Raw genomic sequence first — 8836 nt, forward strand, 5'->3', positions numbered from 1 at the left:
CAAAACTCTCTACTTATTGGGAGTCATAACCAGCACAAAAAAAGATGATTGTAGTTGTTGGAGGCTAATCATCACAACCAAAGGACATCATTGCATGAGAGACAGTAGGAACCTCAGATGCTGGAGTCAGAGATAACACAGCGTAGAGCTGGAGGAATACAGTAGGTCAGGCAGCATCAGAGGAACAGGAAAGTTGATGTTTCGGGTCGGGGCATTTCTAACATCATTGCATGAGTTCCTTAAGGTGGTGGTCTTGGATGGTGTCCCAGCCCCAACCACCTCCAGTTGCTTCATCAGTGGATCACCCCCCAATCGTAGGATGAGAAATAGGAGTGTTTGCTGATGTCTGCACAATGTTCAGTAGCATTTAACCAAATAAAAACAAAGAACTGTGGATGCGAGAAATCAAGAAAAAAAGCAGAAATTGCTAGGGAAACCTCAGTAGGTCCAGTAGTACAGAACCTTGTGAAGAAGGGTCACTGGACCCAAAATATAACCCTGCTTTCTCTCCACAGATGTTTTTGATTTTGGTTCAGAAGCATTTGCTACTGTTGGATTATGGAACCAGTTTATGCCAATATCAGCAAGATCTGTACAACATTCAGGCTTGGCCTGATAATTGGATAGGCAAATAATATTTGTGTCACAAAAATGCCAGGCAATGATTACCAGCAAAAAAAGACATAACCTAATCTTCTCTCCTTGAGAAGAGAAGGGTTGGGGGGGATTACCATTGACCAGAAACTTATCTGGACCAGCCAAATGAACATTGTAGCCAAAGGCTAGCAATTCTGCAGCAAGGAACTTGCCTACTTACTCCTCAAAGTCTGTGTGCTATCTACAAGGAGCAATTAAGGAGTATGGTGGAATACTGTCTCTTTACCTGGATGATTGCAGCTCCAACAACATACAAGACATGTTGAGACACACACACACACGTGCCCCCACCCCCCCCCTCCGAACAAAGTAGCCTATTTAATTGTTACCCCAACTACCACCTTCAACATCAGTCCCTCAGCCATTGACATACAGTGGCAGCAGTGTGTACCAGCTACAAGATGCAGCCATTTGCCCAAGCTCCTTTGACAGCAACTTCCAAACCAATGACCTATACCACCTACAAGTGCAAGTATAGCAGGCGTGTGGGAACAGAACTTTCAAGCTCCCCTCCCAATACTTCCACCATCCTGGCTTGGAATAAAATGACTGTTGCTTTATTATTGCTGGTTGGAAGCAGTGAAGCTCCCTCGCCTAACAGCACTGTGGGTGTGATTAGCCCCTGCAGCAGTTCACAAAAGTGGCTTCACAAGCAAATTCTCAAAGGCTGCCAGTGTTGGACAACAAACCCTAGCCTCACCAACAAAGCTCACATCCTATGAACGACTTCAGAGAAAGGAATGACTGAAGTGTCAACCTAAGTTATGTGCTTAAGTCTCTGAAATGGGACTTTTAACCCGCAAATCATTGGAGGTGCATTTCTTTAACTAATGTCCTTAGCAGTTGGAATGGTTTTCTGGACAACCAACAGGCCAGCCTAGACTGGGTGTGATGCAGTGTAAAAGAAATAATTGATCATGTAGTTGTGAGAGACCCCTTGGGGATGAGTGACTATAATAGGATGGAATTCTTCATCAAGATGGAGAGTGAGGTAGCTGATTCTCTGGGTCCTGAATCTTAATAAGGGAATCTACGATGGTGTGAGTTGGCTATGACGGATAGGGAAATGTTACTGAAAGGAATGGCAGTCATTAGGCAATGGCAGATATTCAAACAGCAAATGAGTGGATTACAAAAATTGTTTATTCCTGTCTGGTACAACAGAGCAAAGAGAACAGTGGCCACACCACAGCTTACGAGGGAAATTAGTGATAGTATTAGATGTAAAAAAGAGGCATACAAATTGCAAAAGAAAAGCTGAGGGGTGACCTTTATAGAGGTTTATAAAATGATGAAGCTCATAGATAGGATGAATAGCAAAAGTCTTTTCTTGGGGTATGGGAGTCCAAAACTAGAGGGCATAGGTTTATGTTGAGAGGGGTAAGATTTAAAATGGACCTAAGGGACACTTTTTCAAACCGAGGGTGGTGCATGTATAGAATGAGCTGCCAGATGAAGTGGAAGAGGCGCGTACAATTAAAACATTTGAAAGACATTTGGACAGGTATGTGAATAGGAACAGTTTAGAAAGGTATAGGCCAAATGCAAGTAAATGGGACTAGTTTAGTTTAAGAAACCTGGTTGGCATGGACGAGTTGGACCAGAAAGGGTTTATTTCTATGCTGTGGCTCTTTGACCCTATTAGACCTGAGGATTGGGAACAGTTTAGAAGTCAGCAAAGGAAGACTAAGGGATTGGTTAAGAAAGAGTTTTAGAAAATAGAATAAAATTAGAAAATAGAATAAGCTTGCAGAGAACATAGAACTGATTGAAAAACATGTTTCCATAGGTATGTAAACAGAAAAAGATTGATGAAAACTAATGTAAGTGCCTTACAGTCAGAAACAGGGAATTTATAAAGGGGAGCAAAGAAATAGATGACAAACTAAATTCATTGTTCTGTTCTGTCCTCACAAAGGAACACACGAATAACATACCAAAAGTGATGGGGAACATAGGGTTCAGTGAGAGGGTGGCACTGAAACAAATCAGTATTAGAGATGTTGGAAATATTGATGGGATTGAAGGCGGATAAATCCCTAGGGCCTGATAATCTACACCCCAGAGTATTTAAGGAAGTGGCTGTACGAATAGTGAATGCATTGGTGGTGATCTTCCAGGATTCTATAGGCTTTGAAACAGTTCCTACAGAATGGAGAGTAGCTAATGTAACCCCATTATTTGAAAAGGCAGGTAGAGAGAAAAAAGGGAATCAGAGAGCAGTGATCTAATGTTGGTAATGAGGAAGATGCAAGAGTCCAATACCAAGCATTTTATAACAGGGCACTCAGAAAGCAGTGATAGAATCAGACAGAGTCAGCATGGATTAACAAAAGAAAAATCATGCTTGAAAATCTACTGCAATTCTTTGAGGATGTAACTATTTTATACTTAAGATGGTTTCTGTTTAATTTAGGTTTTTGTACTTAAGATGGTGTCAGAGAATGATAACTTTGTAAACTTTTCACTGTACTCCTGTACTTCTGTCCTTGAGTACACGTGACAATAAAACGCAGTCCAGTTCAATTCAATTCAGTTCAATAGCAGAATTGATCAGGGGAGCCAGTGGATGTGGTTTATTTGGACTTTCAGAAGGATCTCGAAAAAGTTCCACATGAGAGATTAATGTACAAAATTATGGGATTGAGGTGGACTGAAAATTGGTTAGCTGACATGAAACAAAAAGGAGGAATAAATTGGTCTTTTTCTGATGACATGCAGTAACCAGCAGGTATTGCAGGTGGCAGTGCCAACTATTCACAGAGTAGGTTAATGATTTAGATGAGGGAACAAAGTGTAATGTCTCCAAATCTGCAGATGACACAAAACTGGTTGGGAGGGTGAGCTGTGAAGAGGATGCAGAGATGTTGCAGTATGATTTGGACAGGCTGAATGAGCGGGCAGTTGAATTGAATTAGGGTTTTATTGTCACGCTTGGTAGTTGCAGTAAAATGTGGGTGAATGTCAAGTTATCCATTTCGGTTGTAAAAATAGGAAGGTAGAATATTAAGTGAATGGCCGTAAATTGAGAGAGGGAAATGTTCAACAAGACCTGGGTGTCCTCATGCACTAGTCACTGAAAGTAAGTGTGCAGGTGCAGCAGGCAGTAAATAGGCAAACTGTATGTTGGCCTTCATAGAGAGAGGATTCGAGTACAGGAACCAGGATAGCCTGCTACAATTACACAGGGCCTTGGTGAGGCCACACCTGGAGCATTGTGTACGGTTCTGGTCTCCTTATCTGAGGAAAGATGTTCTTGCTATGGAGGGAGTACAGCGAAGGTTTATCAAGTTGATCCCTGATGTATGAGGAAAGATTGAGTTGGTTAGCATTGTATTTATTGCTGCTTAGAAGAATGAGGGGGGATCTCACAGGAACCTATAAAATTTTAACAGGAGCGGACAGGTTAGGTGCAGGAAGGATGTTCCAGATGTTGGGGGAGTCCAGAACCAGGGGCCATAGTTTAAAGGATAAGGGGGTTTAGGACTGAGATGAAGAGAAATTTCTTCACCCAGAGAGTGGTAACCCTGTGGAATTCACTACAACAGAAACTAGTAGAGGCCTAAACATTGTGTTTTCAAGATGGAGGTAGATATAGCTCTTGTGGCTAAAGGGATCAAAGGATATGGGGGGAGGGTGGGGAATAGATTATTGAATTTGATGATCAGCCATGGTCATATTGATTGGCAGAACAGGCTAGAGGGATCAAATGGCCTACTCCTGCTCTTCCATGTTTCTGTGTTTATGCTTTGTTTAGCCTTGTACCTTAAGCTATGGCTCAGTTAGTAACACTCTTGCCTCTGAGGCAGAATATTGTAGGTTTTTGTCCTAATTCAGAATTTGAGCACAATAATCTTGACTAATTATGTAATGTAATGAGAAATTTCTGCACTGTTGGAGGAGCTGTCTCTTTAAATGCAATGTTAAACCTTAGTCCCAGATGCTGTCTTATAGTCTGGTACTGTTTTGTAGAAGGGCAGAGCTGGTTATCTCTTGTCCTAGCCAATAATTCTCCCTCGACCAACATCAGTAAGATTTATTTATTGATTGATTGATTGTCAGATATGTCTAGAAAGATACAGTGAAAAGTGTTTTGTTGCCACAATCTGGTGCCGTTTTGATTCACAAAAAGAATAAAAGGAAATTACATAAATAGAGTTCATCCTGTGTACAAAAGGTCTTCACACCCAGCTCCAGGGCTTCAAGGTCTTTGTAAGGTGTCCCGGACCTCAGGAAGTCCCTGCTCTGGGTACAGCAACGACAGCCCCACCATGAGTCCATACTTCAGGCATACCGCAGTGAGCAGTACCCGCTCCAGGCACTGCCACTGTTACAGCCACTGACCCACTGATCACCGCTGCCAATGACCTGCCAAGAGCTGACGCTTCAGTCTACACTCTGGGCACTGCCACCGTCACAGCTGACGCCTTACTGATACCGCTCTGGCTTCCCCACAACATCAGGATATGAAGGAAAGTAAAAAGAGAAAGAGAAGATGCAGTCTCCTGGAGTGGATGGGCTCAGGAGCCCAAACACTACCTACTGTGCTGGTGCCGCCATCTTGGAGATTTTTTGATCACTACCACATTGCTATTAATGTGTGCAAGTTGGCTGCCATGTTTCCTGTATCCCATAAATAACTGTACTTCAAAAATAATTAATTGAAAGGCATCTTTTTCTCATGCTGTTTATTTACGAGAGTATTGGTAACTGTGCAGTTTTACAGTGATTCAGTGAATTGTTGCCTGGTAATGCATTCTGCTTGGAGATCAGTTGGCCCTGGTCAAGAATCCTGTTGATCTGAGCCTGTGCCTTACAGTTGGCATTAACATCCCTGAACTAGGAGGGGAGGGATTCTCTGGTGAAGAGGCGTAACCTAATCCCTGCCTTGTGTCACCTGCCAGAAAGTATGAGTGTGAATGCTGGATCAAGACACATTTGAGCTTGCCAGCATTCACTGTCTGTGCTCCTGCTGAAGGATAGTCACCTGGTTAAGGTACCAGTGAGAGTGGGGCAGAAACTAATGAAGAAAAGACATAGAATGATACAGCAAAAAAAAATTTCAGTCCATCTTGCTTGTGCCAGCTTTTCCAAAGAGCCATTCAATCATTCCCCTTCCCGTGGCTTTTTAACCCTGTCCTTTTTTGATAGGTATATAATTTCCTTTAACTAGAAATACACACAAGCAGAAATTAATTCCCAGGCACAGTTGTTGTGCTGCTCTGTATTGTTTGAGACCCTTGTAGCTATAAAGACTATCCCAATATAATGGGCCGTTTGCTGATGATCTGATCCCAGCCTAATAGTGAGTTGCCTTACATTCTTAGCTCACTCTTAACTTTCCCTTGCTCCTTGGCTGTAAAAAGTGTGAGGTGAGGAGTGTTCAATGCAAATGTATGTTCTCACGAGCTCAAATCACGGTTCTTTTCAGGCCATGAGTAATCCTGTGGATTTTGGTGGCCCAATTCTGCTTGGTTCTCAAAAGACCGTCATATGTCATGGGATGTGGGCATCACTGGCAGAGCCAACATTTGTTGCCGAGCCATAGCTCTGTTTTCAGTGAGTGGCTTGCCAGGCCATTTCAGAGGACAGAACATTGCCAGGTCATTTCAGAAGATGTTTAAGAGCAGGGAGGTTATGCTGGAACTGTATTAAACTTCAGTTAGGCCACCGCTAGAGTATTGTGTGCAGTTCTGGAATCCACATTGCAGGAGGGATGTGATAGCACTGGACACAGTGCAGAGGAGATTTACCAGGATGTTAAATAAAAACCAAAAGATCTGCGGATGCTGTAAATCAGGAACAAAAACAAAGTTGCTGGAAAAGCTCAGCAGGTCTGGCAGCATCTGTGCAGGAGAAAACAGAGTTAACGTTTTGGGTTTGGTGACCCTTCCTCAGAACTCTGATGCTGCCAGACCTGCTGAGCTTTTCCAGCAACTTTGTTTTTGTTCCTGTTTTTTTACCAGGATGTTGCCTGGGCTGGAGAGTTTCACTTAAGAGAGACTGGACAGACTGGTGTTGCTTTCCTTAGAGGAGAGGATATTGAGAAGGGACATGATTGAGATGTATAAAATTATGAGAGGCATAGTAAGGCCAGAAAGTTTAGAGGAGATGTGAAGAAAAACATTTTCACCTGGAGTGGGTGGGAATATCGAACTCACTGCCTGTAAGGGTGGTGGAGGTGGAAGCCCTCATCACATTGAAGAAGTATTTAGATGTGCACTGGTGATGCCAAGGCATACAAGGCTATGGATCAAGTGCTGAAAAATGGAATGAGAATGGTTAAGCACTTGGTTTTGATCAGCACAGACTTGATGGTCTTTTTTAGTGCTGTAGATCTCTATGGCAGTTAGCAGTAATCACATTGCTATGGGTCTGGAGTCACAACCAAGTAAGGTAGATTTCCTTCCTTAAAGGGCAGTAGTGAGCTAGATAAGATTTTGATGGTAATTTGAGGTCACCATTACTGAAACTAGTTTTCTGTCTCAGATTTTATTATTTAGGTTTAATTTCCACAAGCTCTGTGCTGGGGTTTGAACATGTGTACCTAATAGGGCTTTCCTGGGCCTCTGGATCATTAGTGTACTCACATTATCATTGCAGCACCATCTGCCCACAATTGTGAAGAGTCTCCTGGGATGGGTTTTCATGCAGGGCTCTGAGTGCTAATGGTCTGTCTTTGTTTGTTTCAGATTCCTGAAGTAATCGATTTCTGCTGTGACTTCCTCGTGTCCTGGATTGATGATGATAACATTATTGAGCTGTACAAGCTGGCTGAGCATTATAGTCTGACCCAACTGAGCAACAAGATTGACTTATACATCCTCCAAAACTTTCTGACCATCAGCAAGACTGTGACCTATCGCCGGCTGCCCCTAGCCAAGGTGCAGAGCCTGCTGAGCAGTGATAAGTTGCATGCCAGCTCTGAGAATGAGGTCTACGAGGCTGCTTTACTTTACCACTATAGCCAGGAGGAGATTGACAAGGACCAGGTCTCTTTGCATGACCCACCAAAGCTCCTGGAGATGGTCCGCTTTGCACTGATTGAACAGCACACCTTCCAGAAACTGTACAATCGGCTGAGTCCCTGTCCTCTCAAGGAGGTCTTGGCAGATGCCCTGGCCTACCACCAGAATGAAATCCTGCAGCCTGTACTGCAGACTCCTCAGACGCAGCTGAGGTCAGAGTTCCGTTGTGTGGTAGGATTTGGAGGAATGTACTCTTCCCAGGACGAAGACTTGAGTGATGAGGTCAAGTTTCTGAACCCGTTGACCCAGGAATGGCGAACCCTGACTCAGGCACAGATGCCAAAGATGTCAAACCAGGGCATTGCTGTTTTAAATAACTTTGCTTACCTGGTGGGTGGAGACAACAATACTTCTGGGTACAGAGCAGAGGTGAGCTGCTGGAGGTATGCCATTTTTCCTTTCTTAGTTTATATTTGACAAGATAAACTGAGGGATAAAAGAATTAACTCTATAAAATTGTAATTATTCACTATTCTGTAGCAATAATAATGTTGATTTTCTTTCCCTCAGAGATGTGTGACTTTGGAACTTTCTGCTAGAGGAGGTGGTGGACATGGGGATCATTGAATATTTTTAAGGCCAATGCAGATAGATTCTTGTTAGGCACAGGAATGAAAGGTTTTTGGCGGTATGTGGGAAAGTAAAATACAATCATTTGACAGATCAGCATGTTCTTAATAAATGCACTAAATGGCCTACTTCTGCTTCAAAAACATATGTCACAAGGAATGATAATACCCTCCGTGCTCCCATTTACTCTAATTCCACTCACCTTCTCAGAGAAGGAACACTTGGGGAAGAGAGCGGTGAATCTGATGAGTATTCTTACCTAAGTTTTTCATGTGTGAAGGTCTTTGTTTCTGAACATGACCTCCACACTTCTAACTTGTACGGAGTGATCCAGGATGTTGGTGAGGGGCATCAATCTGGGCTTATCCCCAACTATTTTGGCTCCACTAGCAAGAGAGATGATTGTATTTTCATAAATCTATTGTTATTTTTGTAACCATCTCCTTCAGTTATTTTCATCTGCTGTTTGTTGGTCCATTTCTTAATGCACGAAACATTCCCAAAAATAAAGGAAGAAAGGAGCCTGCTCCTGATTCCTCTCTCTATCACAGGGAGTGCGGTGTGTGTACACTGACCCCAAT

The sequence above is a fragment of the Rhincodon typus genome, chromosome 24 (assembly GCF_021869965.1).
Source record: "Rhincodon typus isolate 14 chromosome 24, sRhiTyp1.1, whole genome shotgun sequence".
Lineage (NCBI taxonomy): Eukaryota > Metazoa > Chordata > Chondrichthyes > Orectolobiformes > Rhincodontidae > Rhincodon > Rhincodon typus.